The sequence below is a fragment of the Haemorhous mexicanus genome, chromosome 4 (assembly GCF_027477595.1).
Source record: "Haemorhous mexicanus isolate bHaeMex1 chromosome 4, bHaeMex1.pri, whole genome shotgun sequence".
In the NCBI taxonomy this organism is placed as follows: Eukaryota; Metazoa; Chordata; class Aves; order Passeriformes; family Fringillidae; genus Haemorhous; species Haemorhous mexicanus.
In genome coordinates, this window is record NC_082344.1 from 17,257,882 (window position 1) to 17,282,406 (window position 24,525).

Sequence of the window (24,525 nt, forward strand, 5' to 3'; positions counted from 1 at the left end):
AAGGGTGGGTTATTTGCTCCAGCATCGACCTGCACTCCCCTTCTCATCTCACGTCCAGGCTCCTCGCGTGTCAGCTGCTCGGGCCTGTGGCGGCGGAGCAGAGGGCAGATGACACGGGCGGTCAGCGCTAGAGGAGTGGGAATTCTGTCACAGAACGGGGAGAAGCCAAACCCACCGCTCCAAAAGGTAAGATAATTTAATAAGCCCCAGAATTAAGAAGCGGGCCCTGCCAGGACCAACCGGGTCTCCTCGGACGGCCTCGCCGGGCCGCAGGAGCGACTGCAGCCAGCCGGGAGCAGTGGGAGGAAGAGGAGGAGGAGCGGAGGGAGGAGGCAGCACTGGCAGCCGGGCGGGGAGGGGGCACGCGGCGCCGAGGAGGAGGAGGACTAAGATGGCCACCAGCCGCCGCGGGGAGCGGCCCCGCTCCCTCCGCGGCCCCCTCGGCGCGGCCCGGCCTTGATGGGGCCGGGACGACCCCGGCGCCCGGACGGTGCAGCAGCGGCGGCGGCGGCGCCTCCCGCCGGAGCCCGCCCGGGAGGAGCCGTCCCACCGGCCCGGCCTGCACTGCCCGGCCGCGGCCGCCGCGCCGCGTAACTCCCCGAGCCGAGCCCTGCTCGCGGCGAGAGAGCAGAGCGGAGAGAGGAGAGCGAGGAGGGACGGGCCGCCCGCCGCCCCCTCCCCGGGCCGGCACAGCCGCACCGCCGGGACCTCGCTGCCCCCACGGTGAGTGCTCGCCGGTGCTACCCGCCGCCTCCCGGGCCCCGCCGCTTTGTTGCACGGTCGGCGGGCTCGGGGAAACCCGTCGTCCCCTCAGACCGGCCGCAGGCCCCGCTCTCCGGGGATGCCGAGCGGCCGGGCCGGGCCGGGCTGGAGGAGGGGGCGGTGGCGCAGGTGCCGGGGGCGGCCGCTCATTGTCACTGCGCGGGCACCCCCCCCTCCGGCTTCAATGCAGGGACTGTGCCGGGGCCGCGGCGAGGGGGGGCCCGGGGGTCGCGAAGGAGCCCCGCGAGCGCTGGGCCGCTCCGGCCGCCTTTGTTGTGGCTGGGGCGGGCGGTTTTCCCGCGGGAGCCCCGGCGGGGTGTGGGAGGGGCCCGCCGGCCCCAACCCTGGGGAGGCCTGCAGGGAGTATGGGGGGGTCGCCACGGGCACTGGGAGGCTCACAGGCGGTCGGTCGGGTCGGCTTTTCCTCCCCGCGTTTTTGTTTTTCATGCGGGTACTGATTTTGGCGGCAGCCTCGAGCTGTCGACCCCGCGGTGCGGCAGAGACATTGAAGTTACAGAACCCGACAGGTTTGTCCCCTGTTCGTCCCTGGGAGCAGGGGAGTCGTGTCTCCTGGAGGGTTCGGAACATGGTATTGGGGGGATTTGCGGGGTTGCTGAAGTACCTGCTCCTTGTCTTGAGCGTGGTTTTCGCCCTGCAGTTCTGTAAGGTGGTCCACTCAAATGGTTAGGTTTGCATAGAGACCGGTCAGTAGTGCTGGGTCCTGAAACCCTGTGTGATGTTCACCTTGAAATATTAAGACTATAATTTCTAGGTGTGCCTGCTTAGCAAAACACTTATGGAAGATGTGCAAAGGACTAGATGTATTTATTTTGACCTAGAGTTTCATGAATGGTTTAACTGAAATTTTTTGGATAGTGAGAGTAACTTGCAAGATTTCTGTGTCGACCTGTGAGTCCTGGCCTTATTTTAATGACTGAATTTTGGTTTCTTGGTAATGTTGGTTTGTGGCGAGGTCCATGCGTGTCCACAAATTGGACCATGAAATTTTGCTGCGAAAAACAAGTGGAGGGTTTCCTGTTAAGAGAAGTAATTTTTGCATGTTGTTGGTAACAGAAGTTATTTTTCTTCACCAAAGCTGGGTTGCTCCCTGATGCCTGTGCATGCTTCTGTGCCCAGTTATGGCTGTACAGCTGTAGGATATTCCTGAGCACACAGAATCCTATGGATCCAGTCAGGCTCTGCAGAGAGCCAGCTTGATTGCATCCTTGGCACATTTTGGTGACAAGCTAGCAGTATCTTGAAGTAGGCTATGTGAACAAATTGTACAGTCTGTGTGAACTGACATTTCTGCAATATCTCACTCATCCTGTGCAATCTTGGTAGACATACAGCATTTGAAGATATGAGCTTACATGCTGTGGGAACTGGTCAGTGGCAGTACCAGCCAAGTCTCTTTCTTTGCTTTTAGGTTATAGGCAGGCAGGCATTGTGTCCTGGAAATGTGTCCATGTTCATGTGGCATTGTGCCTTTGTTCCGTGGCCCTGGTCAGGATGTGCTGGCAGTCTAACTTCAGCTGCACGTTTGGACTGTGAGTGGGTGTCTCCTCACTATGTGGTGTGGGTCTATTGAGTTCATTTGGAGCCAGCTCTGGAATTCTCAACACTGTGGATAACATGATGTTTGGGGTAGAAGAATCCCTCAAATATCAGATTGGAAGATGGCTCATGGTGTTCTTCACTTTGGTATGTGTTTGCTAGGAACTGGACACATTTGCTTTTCTAGTTGGCAATTTTAGGCTGCTAGACTTAGAATAAAAATGTAGTATGTTTTGGTTTTTATGATCATATTGCATCTCTTAGCCAGCTGATTATCTAGTTGAAACAAGTTAATCATTGTGCTGCTGTGACTTAGTATCTTCAGCACCCATTTGAAAATGTAATACAACATTTCTATATCAAGGTTTAAGTAAGAGTTGGTGTGTCCAGTCAGTTGTTTGTTTCCAGTTCAGTACATCAAGATCAGCTACTTGGTAGTGCTGCTACCACACAGTACTAGGGAAAGAGAACAGGACTATGGGAAAAGAACACTTTATCTTTTTGTTCAAAGTGGTAGCAGAAAGATGCTAAATAAAAAAATAATTATAGTTATTGATAATTTCAACCTTGACATAACAAGGCTACATTATCTTGTTGCATCTTGGTACAGAAGTGGTCTGAGAAGGTGATCTGACAGCTTCTTGTGTGGCTATGCAAACTTTGGTACTTATTTCTGGTTTAGTGGAGCTAAACTGGCAGAAGTGTGCAAGGTGAGCAGGTCTTCAGGATGTGTTGATGTGTGTTGCTGTTAGAGGAATTCCGCAGTGTGTTTCACATCCACCAACCTTGCATTAACTAAATTCACAGTTTTCCACAAGTGTTCTGTGGGATTTTTAGCATTCAGGAAACTTTCGGTGGTGCTTTATGTGCAGGGAATGGGGGTGAGTGTGGGCAGATGTTCTGCTTACCCTTTGAAATGCTCAGGACTGTCATGAGATTGTTTGGAAACTTTGGTGTTGTAACATGGTGTTTCACTTCCCAAATGTTGATATTAATTGTTCCATGGCTGGTTTTTGGGTATTCACTTGGGTTTCTGAAGATGTGCTAAGCTGAAAAATGTAAAGAGAAGAGAGTGAGTCCCTCTTGGGTGGTTAAATTGACAGAGGACAAATCTGTTCATGTTAATTAACAGTTTCGTTCATGTCTGTAAGTGATTTTCAGTCCCTATTGCAAAATAGTGGAAATAATGTTTCAGCAGTGGCCTTTGACTTGCAGGACTTCCTGCCGTGAGGAAGTCTTATGTCATTTGTCCAAAATAAACAGATTTTGAAGAGTTCAGATAAAGTATGCTGTGAGAAACCATACATCTAAGTCACAATTTACCCCCTATTGCTTGCTTGCTTTTCTGATATTAGTACCATGGAAGTCTATTCTTATGGTGTGTTACTAGAATGTAACTTGTATTTTGTAATGGGAAATGGAATTTTCTATTGGTCCACAGTACAATTTCTGGATATGTGTGTAGGTGGAAAACAAATTATTTCCTCATGGCTTTAATATAGAAGCTTTTAACTTCACTGGTTTCCTTCTTGATTCTTTTTTTCATGCTGGTGGTGTTGCTGATTGCAATAGTACACTATTGAAAATGTCCAAGTTATGACAAATACATAACAGTTTCTTTGATGTGTTTGGAATGCTGATTGCTGTAAAAAGTACTTTTTTTGTTACTTATCTGTACTAAGTGACCAACAGCTTGAGTCTTTAAGCCTTCATGTGTTGAAGGACTGAGGCGCATTGATGTTAGATTGTCATATCTCCTAGAACAGTTCTCTTTAACTTTGTTTCATTTACAGTTTCATAATGCAAGGAGTGAAACTGTTTATCTTCTGTTGGAGACATTCATCCTGCTTCTGGGCTGTTCATACCTTGTCCAGGTTGGGGAGGACGTGATTAGGTCCCTGTGCACGTTTGTTTTAAGCTGCTGTCCCCCAGACAGTATGGAAAGTGTTGCCATATCCTTTTGTTGGGTACAAAATCCTGCTGGCAGGATGTAACATTTTAACTGAAGTCATTGCTGGGGAGGTGAGAGCAGCTACTTGGCTCAGGTGAGAGCAGTGCAAGCTTTGCAGGACTGAGTATGCATTAGTGGTGATCCAGCCTTGAGAGCATCTGTTTGGCAAGCAACCCATGTTTGATGAGGCAGTATTGCAGGCTTTGGCTCTTTAGTCACATCACCTGTTCTTCTGGATATTACAGGTAAATGTGTACAGCAGCTCCCTGGTATGAGCAGGGACTTGGTGACTGCTCTGAGAATTGAATGGCAACTTCTTGCTGGGGCGGGGGTGGGGGGGCATGGCATGGTCTTAGGGGCTGGTGTCACTGTTGGGGAACTTTCTTACACCAAGAGCTAGGAGCTCTTGGCTGGTATCAAGGCTTTCAAAAAAGTGAGAAGGGCCGCTTTGCCCAGTCCAAAGAAGAATAGATCTTGTTCCTTTTCTGTTTGCTTTGCTCTAAGTATGCAGGAGGGTTTTTTTTTCTTTCCTTTAAGTCTTTTGTGAGTGAAGATGACCTACATCTTTAGTTTTTTCCCATGAAAGCTCTGGGACAAAATTTTTGATTTCTGTATGGAAATGTGCAATTGACATGATTTTTGACAATTGTGCTGATGTTTTTGAAATTTTGAATGACAGCAGGGAATATTTTTGGCTTTTTCTTATGGTGTAATTTTTTCTTTTTCTTTTTTTCTCTCCCTACCTGTTGACAAAGCTGTGATAGTGGAAGTAAAACTGTATTGAGATTTGGGGGAAAAAAAAGTTTGATGTTGTTTTGGAATTACTTTATTCCAGTGAGAGCTACATGCTATCTTTTGGGATCTTTCTCATATGAAGGAAGAGGGGTTTGACTGCTTTGCTGGTTTTGGTGTTCCATCACTACCCTGTGATGGATTTCCGCCTGTCTTAAGCATGTGACTTGTAATGCTTCTCACATATTGCAGAATAGGAACAGATTTGCAGAACTCGCACATGTAAAAAAATACCTTCTGAAATTTCAAATGCAGTAAAACAGTGTTGTGCTAGGAAAGAGGGAATTGTGTGGGAGACATAAACAATAAGTGATGTTGAATGGTATGAAGACAAGTGGCTTCTCATTTCTGGGCAAATTTTAAGAAATGTCAATGAAAGATGAGATGGATGCATCTGAATTATAATAATCAGAAATGCATTAATAGCATCTTTGGTTCTAACACCTTCACAAATTTTGTTATTTCCATGTGTTTACAATATGAAAAACATGGAAAAAACTTTGATCAGGTTGGCTAACCTAATGTACAGACAATAATAAATTTGAAAACATATAGAAGAAGTGGATTCTCCAGGTGGCTTATTTCATCCCTTTCTCTCTAGCTCTACAGATTTTTTTTTTTTTTGTTGCGCTGGAAGCATGTAAGAGATAAATTCCTGGTTTTTCAGGCTGGGCGAGTATTCATCAGTTCCGTGCGTAACTTAAGCTTCTTTTTCCAATTCTAAGACATCTACCTTAGAGAAGTCAGACCCATTTATCTATAAATCTGCTCCCTCTATTGAATCATACACTTTCTTACTAATGACTGTAACAGTTTTGATTTTGAATTTGCATTTGAGGATTTGTAGTGAAGGATTTCAGAATTAAGGAGGAGTTAGCAACATTGATCCTTATCTTAAACCAGCTATATCAAATAAGCAAATAGGAAAAAAAACCCCAAACCTTCAGAGCTGACAATTTGGTAGTGCAAAGATAGACACATGGCTAGAAGGAGAAGATACTCCTACACGTTCTTAGGTGTTTTGAGTTTTTTTGGGGTCTTTCAATTTTGGAATGTGATGACTTCAGTGAGAGTGTGGATCAGTAGCTCTTGAGAAAAATGTACATCTGGCTTTCTATTTTGCTGCAGCTTTTGTCAGAGTTATCACCATGCATTGGGTATGAGAGAGTAGCTCTACCTAGTGCTACTTTTCTCAGTATCATTCTGCCAGGTGGAATGTGGGTGCAAGTGAACGACGTTTTATGTTCTTATATTACCAGATGTTTTATTATTTTTATCTGAAGACGTGGTAAAAATCTCGGTGTTGTCCAAAGCAGGATGGTTTGATTTGTGTGAATAGGTGATGGCATGTTGCTTCAGAAAGTGGAATGTGTTTGAATGCCATGGTGATAAATAGTGTTGCTTTTTATCCCTGGTTCTTGTTGAGAACCAAAATCTGAGCTCACAGATGGGCTGTAAAAGGAAGAGGGGGTTTGTACAGCAGGAACTTCCTAAAGTCTGTGTTTGGTTATTTGGCACTGTAAGCATATCCTTTTTTTTTGTTGTTGTTGTTTAATTTGAGATAAGGGGAATAGTAGGAGGAATTGCAAGGCTAAGCAAATGCTTAGGGTATCCAGAAGATATGTTGTTTAAAGGATACAGAGGGATAAAACATGCCAAAATATCAGTTTGCATTGGTAATAAAACTTTCTAAAGACTTTTAAAGTGCTTGGAGGATGGGCAATCCCGAAAGGGAGAAAGACTGTTCAGAGTGCCTTAGGTAAAGTTCCCTGAGAAGATTAATCAGATGTAAGTGCACTTGGCATAATGAGCCTGAGCTTTTGTTTGAGGTTTATTAGACCAGTGGGGAGTATCAGCCTGTGGTAGAGAGCTGTTCTAGGGGAAGCTTGTTTTTATGATACAGAGGCATCAGTGGCAGTACCAGTTCACGTGATTCCTGCTGCCAAGGTGTGCAGAGCAGGGGGCCGCTGATGTGTGGAAGCAAACTCAGAAATGATACTTAGGTTTAGGGGAAAAACCCCAAGAAACAAAAAAACACCCCCAAAAAGCCCCAACAAAAAACCCCTAAAACAACAAAAAATCAAGCTAAAGAGTTGCCTGAAGACAACCAAAGGAGTATTGAAACCAAGGGACAGGAATTCACCACCTTGGTAGCATTCAGTGTGCCATTGATGGTCTTAGGATTTGGTTCTGTGTTTGTATGCTTGACAATGCTTGTTTACTTCTACTGAGATTTTAAGGAGGTCCTTGGGTCTTCAAGTGAGAGCCAGGAACGAGAAGAGGCCTTGGTTTGTATTTGCATGAGTGCACAGTGTACAGAATGTATCACATGGCAGAATGACAGACAAAACAGCTGAAGAGTGCATTTCTTAATGTAAAAGTTGGGCCTTTTGTTGTTCTCAGAGTTGAAATGTCATGGTGTAGGCCCTCAGTAGTGAGATTGGCTCAAGTTACGGCTTTTAAAGCATTGAAAGCACAAACCAAATTGACTTCTTTTTTGATTTTGAGCCTTAAGCATGCAGTTGTCATTTTTTTCCCACAACTGTGAGGGTTACATCATCTTTGGAATCTTAACATGGCAAAATGCTCTGGGCTGGAGTGCCACAGGTATGAGACTGAGAAAGCTGTGATCAGAGCTGGTAATATTCTTGTCATCACTGGTTTCCTGTCTGATAAGGTGACTGAGGAGGAGTGAAATTTATTTTATTTGGGAGTTTCTTTACACTTGGAGAAGAAAGAATGCCTATCTGAACAGGCAGAAGTACACATTCGTTGTAATTTTATAAGCAGTCATGTGGAATAGGCATAGAAACCGTTTTGGTATTGCATCACAAGTTAAATACTAATACTTGAGTCAGCAACTGAGCAGTGAGCCACAGTACAGATGTAAAAACAAAGTCTCTGTGGTCTAAGAGAATGATAATTTGCTTGTTAATGAGTTTTGCAAAAGTTTCTTTTTAACAGTTCTGAGCAGTGAGTCTAAGCTAGTGATGAATACTTAATTTAGGTTTTGAGTAGGTCATGAAGTAACCAGGGAGTATCTTTTCAAACTTTTCATTATTAGATTAGAGTGTTTAAAGCAACACGTCTTACATTGACTATAGCAATTTCTGAAGACAGAAATATTTTGCTTGCATTTCTTTCCAGCAACATAGCCATGCTCCCAGCAGTGTTGAATCAAGAGAGGGGAGACCATGGCTTCCCTGCTGTCTGTTGAAAGCCCTTGCAGTTCAGCTGGTGATGTTTTTGTACTGACAGGACTCTAGATGTGCTGTATAAATAACAGAATTTTTTTTTTTCCCATTACTTTTACAGTGTCAGGGTTTATCCCCAGCTTGTAACCAAGGCCCGTGGAGCCACTTGCTCGCTTGCACTGCACCAGGAATGGGGAGGGAATCAGAAGGGTAAAAGCTGGGAAATCTGTGGGTTGAGATCAAGGCAGTTAACAGGGAAAGCAAGAGCCACACACAAACAAAGTGAAACAAGGAATGGACTCCCTGCTTCCCATGGGCTGTTCAGTCTCCTCCAGGAGAGCAGAGCCCCATCATGGATAACCATTTCTTTGGAAGACAAACACCATCACTCCCCTTTCCTTCTTCCCCGCACTTTGTATTCTGAGCATGATGTCACATGGTCTGGAATATCCCTTTGGTCAGCTGGGGTCACCTGTCTGGGCAGTGTCTCCTCCCACCATCCCATGCATCCTTAGCTTCCTTGCTAGTGTGGCTGGTACAAAGGGCAGAATAGGCCCTGGCTCTGCGTGAGCCCTGCTCAGCAATAACAAAAACATCTCTGTATTATCAACCCCGAGTTCAGCATAAATCCAAAACACACCCCCATACCAGCCACTGTGAATAAAATTAACTCTACTCCAGCCAAAATCAGTACATAAACCTCCCTGGTATGAATCGGGATAGCCTACTGATCAGTTAAACCCTAAAGTTATAACCTGTTTTTATTTCAGTAAAGCACATATGTATATGTTGTATGCTTCAAATACAGGTGATTATGTGAATGTTTAGGTTTTTGTTTGTTTGAGTTTGGTTGGGGTTTTTTTTCTCCTTTTTAATAAAAGGAAGCAGGGGAGGTGTGTGTACTGCAAGTAAAGTACTTGGAAAAATCTTTTTAGTCTAGCTATGTGTCTTTGCATTGTGATCTTTCTTTATAGGAGAAGATCAATATGGTTGATGTTTATCTGAAATAGTTCAGATTGAGTAGAGAATATACCAGGGTTAGGGTTTAGGTTCCTCTGGCGCAGACAGAATAAATTTAAAAGATGAAAACACTTTTCTTCTTTCCTGTCTATACTCTTTTCCATGATTCTTTGCAGGATGAAGTTGAACTTGCCACCTGAGTATGGATAAACATTTCAAATGAAAACCTAATAGCACAAAGTAAGAGAATAAGCTTATTTAAATAGTTTAGGAAAAGGATGCCATAATTAGTAGATGTTCATATTGTGTGGAATTCAGCCTAGAGTTGTCTTGTTGCATTAAGCTGAGGGTTGTGGTGCTGACGTGGAAGTCCCTAGACAGGCTTGTTGTCTGCCTTTGAACTGCTCACAATGAGTAGGAAAGTGGAGCACCTCAAGCACTGCAGGGTCGTAGTAAATTGAAATACATTTTCTTGACTTGGGTTCAACAGACTGACTACTGCTGTCTCTGAATACTCATCTTTATCATGTGATGTGAGGAAGGACTCATCTTAAATTTTAAGTTCACCTGAAAAAGTTTGAACACACCGGACAAATTTTGGTTGGAAGGGGCATCTGTAATCATGCTTGAAGCAGGACATTTGCAGAGGTTGGGAACATGGTGTTTAGAGCCCTGACTTTTTACTGAAAGAGGTTGAAGGTATGGGACAAGCTTTTTGTATGCTTTAAATAGCAAATGAAATCATGGGAATATTTCATGTCCACTGTGAAGCCCAGTGGCAGATAGGCAGTGATGTTTTTTTTCTCTTAATTTTCTTTTTTTTCCCCACATGATACTGAAGATAGTAAGATAATTTTTAATGTGGTAGGCTATGAAAGTACTGGATATTTTACTGTAACTAGTTTTTTGTCCACTTGTGGGCTTATAACTGGCCCATTGCTCAGACTTCTGTGTTTGCTCTTGGAGCGGTGGGCAGCAGTGATGTGCCAGCAGCTTTGAGGTCCCAACAGTGGCTGAGGGAAACTTTGTTGAAAAGTGAGCACAGCTTGCAGAGGGCTCTTACCTCTACCCAGGAGAAAGCAAGCTGCTTTTGTGGATTTAAACAAATTAATTACAAACAAGTGCCCTTTGACCCTTTTACTTGGCTTAGGGTGGGTGTTCAAAGAAATGAGCCTGCACTTAATCAGGTGAAGAAGGACGGGAGCTTGATCAGGAGCACCCTGACTCAACTGAAAGTATACTATTAACTTGGAACATGAAAAGAACATTGGTCAGAAGTCACACTTTCTTGTTAAAGCATTAAATAATGTTGGATGAAAAGTCTCTGAACAACCCATGTTTTTAAAAGAATTGCACTGTTGGGGTTCATGAATGGCCTTGATATTTAAAGAAGAAAAGTAGGTGCACAGTGGTGCATTTTCTTACTAATGTATGAAGACTGTCTTTGAGTAGTTTTCTTTATATATGTTCCAGGAAGATTGCTCTATCTACATGAATGGAAAATGGAGGCATGATGAAAACTTTTTTTTTTTTCTATGCTCTTTTCTCTTTAATTCAAGTATTGCAATTATTTTTTAGTCTAGACAAGAGGTATTTGTTTGAATGTATCTTGAATTTTGTGGAATTCTTTTCACCTTCTTTTAAATTTTGTTTATATAGTGATGTCCAGTTTGCCAGTTAACAAGTAAAAATCTACCAATAAAAAGTAAAACCAGCAAAATAGGTCCTTTTCCCTCTGTCCCTAGCTTCTTTATTAACAATGTGTAAGTAGGGAAAGAAAAACCGTAGTCTTACAAACAAGACATGAGGGTTTTGTTTTGACCATTTTGCTGTAACTCTTAATGTTTGGGTTAAAAATAAGTTGTGTTGCCCTCCAGCTCTCTCCTCAGGTACTGTTAGAATAATGCTTCGGCTGAGCTGTGTGGAGAGTATGTACTTATAGATATTACATTAATACTGTTCCTTATTTCTCTCTTGCAGAAAGAATTTGGTGCTCTCACTCTCCCTTTCTTTTTTGCTTATGCTTATGTTGACGTTAGTTTACACCATTTGTAATAAATACTCCCGATATGGGACTCTTCTAAGACCTCATAGAAAATGTTGAACAGGTCTGGGAGGATGATGGCAAGATTTCATTATGAGCTGAAGTCTTGTACTAAGTATGCAGGCTTGTACTACTGTCTCAAAATTTATACCTCTTAATTAGGTTACTCTCATTTTCTTTTGTTTTGAAATGTCATGTTGGTTCATCTCGAAGAATAGCTAGCCAGGTCTAAATTAGTTTTTATTTCAATAAAAAGGCATGGTAAAGGAATAGGAGAGGAAGAGGTAAGGACAGAGAACATGGGCATTCCAGAGCAATATCTGAAAAACATTTGTACTGGAGCACTATAATTACAGTACTTTACATCTTTTCACTCTGTGTGGTGTCCTTTCTTAGTTGAAAACATCTGCCTTTTGAAGAATCTGTTGCTTCAGTGGTGGTGATCAACTTTGGATGACTGTAATGGTTTTTTGCTGTAAGAAATGATTATCCACAAAAGCAGTGCTGCAATGGTTGCAACATCTTTTATTTGAATGGAGGTGTCTCTTTTAAAAAGATGTTCTGTGTAATTAATGGCTGTGAGTTAAGGGGGAATCTTACATGGTTAATAATCTGTTCTCCTGGCCAGTTACCAGTCCTAAGAGGTTTCATTTTCATACTGAAAGTGAGTTTGCTCCCTTTCCAGTATGTGTTGTAATGCCATTATCTGCTTGGTCCAAGAGCCCTGAGCTGTATAAATATGATCTGCATGCAGAGATGCCAACGCAGGCTCTTTTTAACTTTATTTTGACCTTCAATAATAAATTTAGCTTTCAGTAATAAAATATATTTAAGTGTTTGGTAGTCATTTGTATTCTGGTTGCTCTCTTGAGCTATAAGAAGGCTGATGTTTTGATGTCTCAGGATAGTCTGTTGGTGTGCTGGTTTATGCAGTAATATTTCTTGCCTGCTTTGAAACCCTCCACTCCTTCCCCAATTCAGGGATGCCTCCTACTGCACTCAAGGGTCATGTAACTTGCATCACCCTGGGTGTGCTGGTTCTTTTGGGATTTGTGTTCAGATCCCTTCTTCCCAATCTGGTTTCTAGCACATAGCCATGCATTTGGAGGTACTAAAATGGGTGTCATTGGAAGGTGCCCTGTCTGCAAAGAGGTGCAAATAATTGTATCCAAATAACTGTTACGTAATTATCATCTACTCCCCTAGTGTGCTCATCCAGGTACATGAATTACTGGCCTCTATTTCTTATATTAGCTGGTGTACCTTTAATGTGATTAAAGGGAGGTTGCTGAGCTGAAGGTATCAGTTTAATGCTGATACCTAGCTGAAGGTATCAGTCTAATGCTGAGCAGCATGTGCCAGCTCTGGTAGTGACTGAGTATATTCATGTGAAGATACTATGCTTATCTCAAAGTGATCAATTTAATAATGCAGGGGAGATAGCAAATACAAACGTCTCTGAGAAAGATGTTGGGCAAATCTGAAGTAACATAGCTTGTCTAAATAGCATCATTGTAGTCACAATTCAGTCTCAAAATGGTAGAAATTTAATTACTCAACCCAGTAGGTGAGGGCTTGGAGGGAGTTGGGGTTTTGTGTCTGTTTGTTTGGTGTTGTTTTGGTGTGTGTTTTTTGTGGCGCTGTGTTTTGTTTTGTTGTTATCAGTGTGAAGGTTTTTTTTTGTTTAATTTCCTCAATAGTTTAAGCATGTCAGACAACTTCAGAATATGAGGTCCTACCAGTACTAAACCATTTTGTTTCTTATTGGCTTCCAGCGTGCTGGTTATATTGTCAACAGGGCAGGGAGATGGAAGTGGAGACAAAGCAGTGCCATTTGTGCCACAGTAGGTCTTGGAAGACAGTTCAGAAGAGAAGCTATCTTTATAGATCTGCAGGCTTAAGAAAATTGTGTTGCAATCATCATGCAATACTCTTTTCCTCATCATCTTTCAGTTTAGGAAATAGCACAAGTCAGTCTCACTTGGACGTAGGCAGAGATTTGTCCCTGCTTTTTAATTGTATGAGAAGGTTTGATTAAATTTAAGAGGGAATATTTCTTTTGTACCTCTGACACTGTTTACTCTTCAGTCACCCTGAGTGTTTATTTGTATTGTTTGTTGCCTTCCTCCTTCGTGTGGCTGGTTGGTGAGACCTTTTTTACCTTTGTGCCCTGTTGGGTGCTTGTTGCTTGGTGGTGGAGTTCTCCCTTTGGGCTGATAAAAGACGGGGTGCTCTCTGAACGCCCTGATTATCAACATGGCTATAGGTTTTTCAGCCACTTGGCTAGCAGAATGCTGACAAGTCTGGACAAGCAGACTGAAGGAATGTGTCAGCTTGCCACAAGTAAGAGAACCCAGTTTAGTGACCCATCTCTGTTTCACAGTTGGTGTTTCTCTTGCAGCGTTTGTTCTTGTAAGTCTGGCATGTAAGTGCTACTGTTGCTCCTGGGAGTGCTTTAAATGAAACAAATGCATTAATTCCCTTGCCTGGCCCAGTGAGTTTGGTTGGTTTGTCTGTTAATATTTTGCTCTTGCAAAAAAATGCTGCTTATGAGAGCAAGCAAAGGAGAGTTGTGTGTGTGTGTGTCTGTGCTGATTGTCAGAGCATTCATTTATCCATTCTGCTCGTTCGAGAGATTTTTTGGGGTGTTTTTTTGTGCAGCATAATCTCAATTGTATGAGGATACTGATTTGCCCTTGAAAGAAAATTATGCTTTATGAACATTCTGCAGGTCTGTTTCTGATCCAGACTGCTGGGCTTCTGTTTTAAAACAAGTGCTTTGGAATCATGCTAAAATATTGCTTGGAGAAAGATTGCTACAGAGAATTCCTCCAGTGTCCTCCTGGAAATGCATCAGAGCAGGGAAGAAAGCACAGATAGCAGTATGGGCCTGATGCACTTGGACCCATCTCAAAACTTGCTCCTCCTCCCTTTTTTTTTTTTTTTTAATTTGGAGACTTTATTATCATTAAAAATCAAAGGGAGAATAAACTGAAGACTAAATAGATTTTTTTCCCCTCTTAATTGCTTCTAGTAAGTTCAGTTCACATAAATCCAGGATATCATTGATGTTCTAAATAATATAACTTTTTTAGACAAATCATTTGTTGTTATATTTGTTTCAGCATATACATGCACAGGTAATTTGGGATTAGCATAATTGTTTCTGATTAATAGAATCTGCAATGGCTTCCTTTTGTCCATTGGAATGGTGATCAGTGGGTTAACTTGTTATTTTTATGCAAGATATGTAAATCCTAAATCCTAATTTTGTTTCATGTTCATTTCTTCTTGACTAGGATAATGTAAGGATGAAAGTTTTGTGGTTTTTTTCTTTTGCTGGGCAGGAGAGTTGTCAAGACTTGACAGGTTTAGGAAGTGGTATATTCTTTGCTTTTTTTTTTAGGCCAAAAACACAGTAAGCTTTGGGATTTCCTAGATTATGCTACTGACAAAGCAGGCAAAAGCCTTTTAATGATTTAAAAACAAATGACAGTTATTTTCATTATTTTATGCTATTGTTGCCTTCATTTTTTGACCTCCTCTGAAACTAAGCTTTAGGGTTATAAAGTGGGAATAATCAGATTTGAACATTTGCATTTAAGGTTCTCATGGTTTAAGTAAATAGGTTTTCAGGACTTGTGTGTCCACAAAATTGTAGTCCATCTTCAATTTTCCATCTTCTTCATGTCTTTGGGATGCATCTCCTTTTTTTCCTCCTGCGTCCAGAACTTGCCTGCTCAATTTTGTAATTTTTTTCCAAGTCACTGATAATTGCCTTTTGGTTTTTTTTCCTCTTTCTTTCTAGTTTGCTCTTTTCTCTCTTCGCCCTTTGAAGAAAGAAATAGATTTAATGTAATGGGGAAGATTTTTCAGGACCTAGAATGAGCCTCAATTACATTTGCGAAGCCTGAAGACAAATTACCAGGATGTAAAAAGCCTGGAGTCTTAGGAGGTGATCTGCAGTGAGTCTGAGTTAGTTGTGTGTCCATTCTTTATTGGAAAAGAGATCATTACAGACTTGAAGTATCTGATAGTGGATAGTGGTGATTAAGTTAAGAGAAACTGCTCATCAGCTGAACTGCACAGAGGGCAGAATTCACCTCCTGCAAGGGTGTGAACCCAGCTGTCCAAAATCAAGACAGAGTGTGGAATGCCCTTGCAGCCTTGGGAGGAGATAATTGTCTTTTGCAGGTACTTAATTCCCATTACCTTAGGTGTTGGTTTGACGTTCATGCTTTCAGAGTATCAGTTCAATCAGAAATTTTCAACTCTAGAGCAACCCTAGCCACCTAAGAAGTGTCTTTTGAGTCAATATTCTGTTTGATGTGTGAGTTTACTAGTAGGACACATTTTTATATAAACCATTTCTAATGAAAGTGAGTAGCAGAGTGAGGAGCTTTGGAAGGTTAGCTGTGAGATTTACTATTTACTTAGCTTTTAGCATTTTTAGTATGTGTCTTATAAGTAAATTTTTACAGTGTCAGATTTTTCTTGTTGGATTCTTGGAGCACTTAATGTTTGTGGTTTTTCTCCTTCTTCTCCTTCTTTAGCACCAAGTCCAAAAGGAATGGGAGAGTAGGTGAGATTTTCAGATCTTTCTTTCTATTCCACAAGGAAGGGCATCGTGCCCTTTATCCGCAATAGCTATTCCAGTTGCACTTGGATTAGTGTACAGTAGTGTCTTGAGAGTTGCCTGGTGTTACTCTTTGAGTAGGTAAAATGGCTCCCCTGAGTCCTAAACATGAGAATTGTTCAAAGCATTTTCCAGAGTCAAGAGGGGAGTGAGGGGACTGCTGATGAAGTTGGTGTAAGGGGCGCTTGTTGCAGAGCAGGTCATTAATCAAAATTCTGAATTGTTGCAGAAGCATTAGGAGAGGTAAGTGGCTTGCTTAATTCAGAACTGAGACATTATGGATAAAGCTATGCTCCTTTGTAGCGTTTTCACAGTAAGGGGCTTTAAGCGTTGAATTATTGCCATCTGCAGCAATGCCTGATATGAAAAAAAAAAGTATAAGAAAGGTGGAGTTGGAATGTGCTGCTCTCCTGTTCAGGTGGTTGCTAATGGAATGCCGCTGTGACCTGGCCACTGGTTCTAGAGTTGTAACTGGTCAAGACAATCTGCTGAGTGTAGTGAGGCTGGTCAGACAGAACAGCAGCTGCTGCATTTTCCTGAGGCAAGTTCAGCACTCATGAGTTAAGCAAAGGGCAGTGTGCCTTTCTCCAGTTGCTGGTCCTTCAATATCTTGTAAATACAGAATCAGTGTGTGGCTAGCATATTCCTTTGTGCAGGCTTTCAGGTTAGCAGCTTCCTTTCCCTTCACTAGAGATGTTGCCATTCTCATTCTGTTTGCTTTTCCAGGAGCTGACAGGCTGGAGTGGAGGCAAGAATACAGGTTAGATGTCTCTCTTCTTTCTGAAATTGGTCTGTACTTCCACTGCAATACAGATCCTGGTATTTCCACTTCTCTGCTAATTCCTACAATTGTTTCTGGAAGTGGTGTGTGCTCAGCACAGGAGGTAGCGCGTGGAGTTTTAGGGGTCAGTAGCAGAGTACATGTTTGTTCTGTCTTTGCACAATCAGTGAATTTTGCAGTGTTCTAGATGCTAGCTGGAAAGTAACAACGGCACATAAAAGTGTCAGAATGGCCATCTTAGTGTCATCATCGTGGGTTCTTAAATTTTTTTTCCGAAATGCCATGGGCCTCTGAATTTTATCTGGATGGCTTTCAGAGATTGGCGGCAATGACATGTACTTCCACATCCAAAGAAATTCAGGAATATTGCTGCATCATGTCTTTGCCGATCCTGCAGTGCAGTAGCTTTGGGCTGTGAGCCCAAATTGTGGTGAAAAGATGAGAAACTTCTGACCCAGAGGTAAGAAGAACCAAATGGACAAGACTTGGAGCAGAAGAGAGGTAATCACAGGGAAATGCAAATTTTAGATGAGGAGATAGAGCTTTTGTTCTTTTGGCCTAAGTCCTTAATGAGAGAGCTATAATTAGGCTAGAATTATCTTTATGTATTCAGTGCTGGCAAACTGAAGTTCAACTGCCTCTTAATTAGCATACAGTATCTTTGTGGTCTTTCACTCTTGAATCAGTCTTCACTTTCACTCTTCGTGCAGTGCCTCAATGTCAGGTCTGCACAACACATGACCACTCAGGAAAACCTCTTTCCTGCTCATTCTTTGGTGATGTCATTCCTCATAAGTTCATTTGTCTTCATTTCTCTTATAAATATTACACTGGTTCTCCTGTAAATATCTGCAGGATATCCAGTTAGACAATTAGAATCATGTTAGTGCTTGGGATATTTTTGTAGTTTATTACTTTGGTTCAAGTACCACAATAGCCACAGAATTCATAAAGTTCTACAGCAGGAAGAGAGGTCACATATCATTCAAGTTGGCCTTCGGGACAGCTTTCTACCATGCAAACATATCTTCTGAGAGCCAGACTGGAAAAGCCAGGTGGGAAATTCTTGTGGCTTGACACTGGCTTTAGGACACTGGCTTTTAGTGGAAATAGATGTTTTTATCAAGGGTCAACATACAATTTGATGTTTAATGTTTCAGTGAGCTAAAAAGTAGTGTTTGAAACTACAGTGCTCCTTCTCTTTAGTAGGACTTCACATGTGGTATTTCATGTATTAGCTTCTGTGCCCTAAAAAGACTTTTGTTGCCTATTTGTTTTCTTAATGATGAGAAGGGCAGACATTGTATAACTTCTCAGGCAGCAGCGATTATGCAACTGATCCTGTTACTGTGGAGCCAAAGTCCTTCCTAGTCCCTGAGCACCAGCTGCTTGTGTTCTGATTGCTGCTTTTTCCTTTTCTTTCTTCCCCCCTGCCCCCACCCTGATTTGTTTGTGAACAAGTTTTTTTTTTTTCTTCCCCATGTTGCTGTTTCCTTATTTTTCACAGTGCCTGTGAGACCGTGGTTTGTTTGGGTTCATTCTTCAATTCAGCATGCTGCAAAATTAAACTGCCCATGTACATAATGGGAAATATGAAATGTGTAGGGGAAATAAAGTAACTTGATACTTTATGAGTACATAAGAAAAGGCATTTGCTTGGATCTAAATGAAATATTGCAGATGGCCTTTGTTGGATTTCAGATCAAAAGTTCAGAGTTCATGTTCTCATGATTTGAGAAAAATGTAAATAACTGCTCTTTGTTTTGTTCCTTGTTTTTTTTCCTCTTCCTTCAAAGGGTGGGCCTGAGAGAAATTTTAATTTTTCCCCCTGGTCCTGCCCTGGGATCACCAAATAAAATGTAGTACTCCTGTATATAAGATGAGGTAGTTGTAAATCTCATACTTTTACAGCCAAGTGATCTCACTGCAGTATAATAAAGGCAATTAATATATTGTAAAAATGTTTGCCCTATTAACACTTCATTTTCAGTTCTCAGTTTTATGTCATGTCATTTCCATTTCATGTTTCATGGCTTCCTGTGAGTGTAAGTGATCAAGGCAGGTTGTTTTGATCCTTGATAAAACATTTAGGGATGGGAGAAGACATGGTAGACTTGTAGACTACAGTGCTATTCCCTGCTTACAGATGAACTGAGTATACCAGCTACAAGTCCCAGCAGAAAGAAATAATAGTTGATCTGTGATACCACACTGTTGGCTGGACTGCTTGTTGCCATGTCAAGTGTGATCTGCATCAGTCATAAATAGGCTCTAGTGCTTAGTGTCCTATATCAGGAAATGAACTGGGGCTAAGGGTTTAGGGTCCTCATTTAGTTTATAAGTCTTATGCTAAAGATGTTGTAGGGAGTGCAAAGATTGTGTTTTCTTGCTCACAGTGTCTGTACTGTAGATCAGGTATTTAGAGAGGTGAGAAAGTGCTGTCATTTGTAGGAAATTGAGGTCCTTTCTTCTGGGCTCTTTTTGTTGGAATTTCTTTTCCTTCAGTGGCAGTCTGTCCCTGTCCGCTTTCAACAGACCAGGCACACAGAAGATGCTCTCTTTTGCAACCAAAAGACTGGATATATAGCATGTATGCTTCAGTCTTGTCAACTTACACCTCTCCCCTCCAGTTTCTTATGACAGAAACACTGAGTTCTGGCTTTGAAGAGACTGTATGCTGCAGCCACATTTATCACAGACGTACTTGTTTATTTCCATTGTTAGTGAAGGTTCTGCTAGAATTCTTTCCTCAGCCTTGCACTTCTGGCGCTGTGAATACGAGAATGTTGTACTTCTTTACCTCTGTACAAGGTACAGAGCACCTCGTACTGGAGAAACCCAGAGAGTAATGATGAGAAGGGAAGAGTTGTAAAGATTTTTCTGGAAAAAAGCTTGATATTATGTCTGATTATTTGTCAGCATGGTGGTGCTAATGCGCTGGTCTAATGCAGAATTCACAATAGCAGCGTTTTTGTAAGGTAGAAAACTTTAATTGGGAATTTTGAAATTGCTTTTCACATGTTAGTGAAATATTCTGTGGTCCTAATAGCAGTGTGTTCCTGGGGTATTTATTGTTTGCCTCCATGTCTCTGCTTTATATATTTAGTTTTTCCAACTGATTCATCAAGGGTTTAAGTGATATGATCCCTGAGAAACATCTAACGACTCTTCAGCTGTTTCAATGAAAATGTGCATAAATTAGTGTGTGACTAGATGACAAGGTCTGGTATAGACTGGTAACTTAGAAGACTTGCTTTTTCTTACTGTTGGTTTTGAAAACTAGTCAGCAGTTGAGTTAGAAATCTTAAAAATTGAACAATTTAGGAGGAAAATCTTCCCTACTTTGGAGAAAAGATTTTTTTTTTGTGTGTTTTTAAATCTGGTGGTTTCTTTTCCGTGTTGCCATTACCTAAATCTCCTCTTAGAGCAGTGTTGAGTTTGGTTTCTGGAGAGTTTCTATTCTGTTGAAGACAATCAGAAATGATAATTCTACATATGTTTCTGTTGAATTGCAGGTGAGGGTTGGTACCAATTTACAATAGTGTTAGGAGCACACTGGAAATGAACAGCAGCTTAAGTTCAGTAATATTCTTGAAGAATTTCTTTTTCAGTCTGTTCTCTTTCCTATTAAGCACTGTTTGGATTTTCTAATTAAGTACTAAGGACATATTCATGAAATGTTAATTCTCTTAAAAGAGATTTCAGACTAATCTGTCCATTGTATGTTTACTGTTACAAGAAGTAAATCTTAATTGTGTTGCCTCTTAAGGAGAGAAGAATTTTGATCAAGAGTGGTACTTAATCACACTATTTAAAGACTGTTTGCACTTCAAATCTAGATCGAGAAGAGAACTGAGATGGTAACTTTTCACTGCAAATACAGCAAAATATTATTGGCTGAATTGGTCTCTCTAAAGAAAGTAACTCCAACTTCACGTCTCCTGACAGACTTTGGCTGCAAAATGAAAAACACTTTTTTTTGGACATTGAAAAGCATGAAAATCTAGTATCTTATCTTGGTTAGCCTTATTTTTCTAAAGAAGAACTGAAGCCCTCTTCTAGGAAGATGATGACATCAATAAGCTTAATGACTTGTCTCTTACAAGAGGAGTATATATGGTGTTTCCTGATACCTTTCTTGAGATCTGTTTCACCAAATCTCAGTTTTTAAATGTGTTTATTTTGACACTCTGCACTGTTCAGCAGTGCTCCTTATTTTGCCAGAGCAAACCTAAATATTTCTGATTATGTAATGAAAAGCTCAATTCTTTCAAAATAACATCACGTGAACTTTGGTTTGTTTTTCAGTGACATGGACAGCAAGCCAAATGTGACATTTCTTTACAGAATGGGTGGGAATCTAGAGTAATCAAATTATGACTACCTGCTGTCATTAATCATATTTTTCAGAGTAACTGTAAAGACACTTCCTTTCCCCTGGAAAAATAAATCCAAACACAAATAAACAACAGTTTAAATAGTGTTAACAAATAGCTTTCATACCTCACCAGTTTTAATCTTTTTTTTAACTTCTTCTTCACCTATTTCTCATGTAGCAGAATGATAATGAAACTTTATTATGGGCTTGGGGGTTTCCTTCTCTTTTCCTCCATTATTGACATGGGTTTTTTTGTACACTTGGTTATAGCACACACAGTTTTAGCCAGAATCTTGCTTTTCTGGTTTATTTTGATAATTCTAGTGCAGACTTTTAAAATAGTTTTAGCTTTTCAATAGAAAAAATAATTATGAACAACTTAGATTGCATTTAGTAATAAGCAATAGGACTTCTTCATTTGGGAAATACTCCAGGGAGGTAGTAGAGGGAAAATTGCAAAAGAGTAATTTGCAGTTACTCTGTTGGTAGCTCACAGGCAGAGGAAGAATAAGTTCTTCAACTTATATTTGCCTCAAGTTGTGTAAGAATGTGGTAAGAGCAAGGAAGGATCAAGATGTATCATCAAATAGCTGTTAAGAGTCCTCTTCCTAAATGTTGTCCCCTTTCCCTTCCTCAGCAAAAAACCCTAAATCAAGCCAAAGCACCTGCGCCCAAAAAAGAGTAAGACAAAAATCCATATGGAAACAAAAACTTAATGCATACACAAACTCAATAATAACTACAAATCTATTAGAAATATTTACAAGTGAAGATAGGATTCTGTGCTTGTGTAAGAGGGAAAGCTGGATTACTGGAAAAAGAGTTAAATCTCTGATCTGTTGATATTTTTTCTTGCAACGTTTCTTCATGATTTGTCATGCAGATCACGCAAATATTGAGGTTACTGGATGACTGAAGAGACATTGTAATTTCATGTTGGCAAGTTACACCTCCTTAAGTCATTCAGCGTCTTTAACTTTTTTTTCTTCTTGTGTATATTAAAATTTAGCCATTGAAAATTGTCTGGATCTGAAGTTTGCTTCCATGTGTTTTTACAGATTTTGCTCCGAACATTTACCCATGTTTTTTATGTAAAGACATCATGTGTGAAGTCTTGGCAGGAAGCTTTTTGTGTAGAATGACTAAAAGAAATCATGGAAAATTAAATATATTATCTGCATTCTTATACTTTCAACTTCTTAGGACTGCTAGGCAATACATCAAGTTATACTGTTACTTGGAGGAAAAAAATGTATTTATAAAAATAAAAATGAGTATTACTTACTCATCCGAATGTGATTTAAGTTAATAATGATCAGGAGTGGGTATTGTGAGATCTTTATTGGCCTGTGATCTCTCTCGGATCTAACATCTCAGAAAAAAAGTAAAAAGGAATGAATGAATTGAGGAATGAAGGAATAGTCAAGGGAGACTCTTTTAAGAAGCAGACTAGCATGTTTCAAGTAGTGACTGCTGCTTTCTGAAAGAAGAGAGGGAAGTACATGGTCATAATTTTTGCAGATGATTTTAAGAGTGGCTCCATTTAAACACTTCTTTTTTCTAGTAGGACTTGTTCTGTAGTATCTTAGTTTCCCTTTAGTTCAAGGAAAAAGAAAAGTCAATTAGCTTCATTTATTAAGTGCCAGTGATGAGCTGCACAGGGAGGTCTGACCCCCATTTGTGAGGAGATACCTGTTCAACTTGGGGGTTGCTAAATAAGAAGGTGGCTTTTTACTTTGGACACTCTTTGATTTCACATTGCAAACTGAGGCAGTTATTGGCATATTCAGTATCATTTTATTCTGCTGATCTTTGTTGGGATTTTTAAAAAATTTATTTCTAACATTTGTATTAGCTGAGCAAGACAGGGGAAGTTTGATTCAAAATGAGATCCCTGGCAGCTGCCATGAAGGCAGAATCCAAATATTTGAGGACTTTGCAGGCAGTCTGCAGAACAGACTCTCCCAAGAACCCCGTAAATGATCTTGGATGTTATTCAGAATATCTGTCTTCTCTCAGGATTGTGGCTGTAATTCAGTGAATTTCTTTGTTTCCATGCAGTTACTAGAATAAGGCATCATCTAATTTACTCTCAGATGCTGCAGTAAAATTAACATTTGTGGAAATTGTTGTTCTAATGTTCCTTTTCTAACATGCCTTGTTACTTCATTTAATTTAGAAATTGGACCTGGAGAGAGCTGTCCAAATATATACCAGCCTTGCAAACTTGCAGAGTATGAACAACTGGTTATTAGTGGGAGTTCAAGGAGCTGAGTGAAAAGACTCTTCTGTGAGATGAGAGGCAGAGTTCTGCAGCACTCTCCTGAGAGGTGAAGGCTGGCAAATTGTGTTGATATGATTAGCACCACAGTAACTACAAAACATTTTATAGCTGTGCATGGGCCTTGGAAACAGAATCTTAAGAGTTGGGTGGAGCTTAAGATTCCTGGTGGAGTGTGTGATAGAATAAATAAATCTTTATTATTAGGATTCCTGTATATAATCAGCTTTGACTTGTTCAGTTGCAATGTTGAGCAGAATCTTCAGGCTGTTCATAAACATTTAAATACATACTGATCTCTTCTTTTGGTGGACAGGCTACTTACTGCCTTAACTCTACCTGAGCTGGCAAAATTCTCTGTCAAAAAGAGACATGACCAACAGATCTTCTCAGAACAGTAACATTAAATTTAACAAGGAAACAATTTATTGAAATACATGCCCTTCAAGGCTTGGAGTCAAAGGTCACTGACCAGAAGGGAGTTCTTGTGGAACAGAAATAGCTACTTGGAAACCCAAAAATGGAAGCTCTGCTGCAAATCTGTTTCTTTTGATCCCTGGATATACCTAGATACCAGCTGTGCAGCCCACAGCTTGAGAACAGTGTGCTGAGCTGAGGGCAGGGGCACTGGTGGGAAGTGTGTGCAGCCTGGCGGGCCAGTTACCTGGAAATAATTTTCCTCTCTGCCAGCTGCCCCAATTTTCCCTTCTCTCAGCACACTCTGAGCAAGTGGCCCAGTGCTGTTCATGCTGTGAGTGGCTCAGTGCTGTGTGTGAGGGTGAGGACACTGTTGAGGAGGTGCATGTAGGCTAACGCTGTTCTCCAGGAAGCACAGCTACAGCTCGATTAGCTCTGGGACAATTTCTCCATGTCGCAGATGGATGAAAGTGGATATTCACAGAGCGATAATCAACTTGATGCAAGACAGCTCTTGCCTTTATTAAAATGTTACCTGAAGTACAGCACCGTGCAGATGGTTGTGCTGCTATCAAAGGCAGCTCTCCATGACAGGTGCTTTTGGATAGTACCCTAGTCTTGACTCAGGCAGCACCACCAAAATGTTGTCATGCCAAGATTCGCTGTGATCCTTGTTAAGGAAGGGTTGTTAGCACAGGCCAAAATGTTACCCCCACACTGCAGGAGCTGGAGAAAAACTTGTCACAGGACTTGTTTGCTGGACTGGGTGACT

At 41.1% G+C, this 24,525-nt stretch overlaps 1 protein-coding gene across 11 annotated transcripts in view; it reads left to right on the forward strand.

Moving 5' to 3' along the window:
- Positions 1–532: 532 nt before the first annotated feature.
- Positions 533–24,525, forward strand: part of WDFY3 (WD repeat and FYVE domain containing 3) — a 159,688-nt gene continuing 135,695 nt past the window's right edge. For 8 of the 11 annotated variants that reach the window (XR_009486147.1, XM_059843928.1, XM_059843931.1 and 5 more), the window contains exon 1: positions 587–723. The gene's annotated coding sequence lies outside the window, so the exon portion shown is untranslated. Of the gene's footprint in view, positions 724–24,525 lie in introns of all 11 variants that reach the window. The other 3 variants (XM_059843938.1, XM_059843939.1, XM_059843936.1) reach the window with 2 other exon arrangements.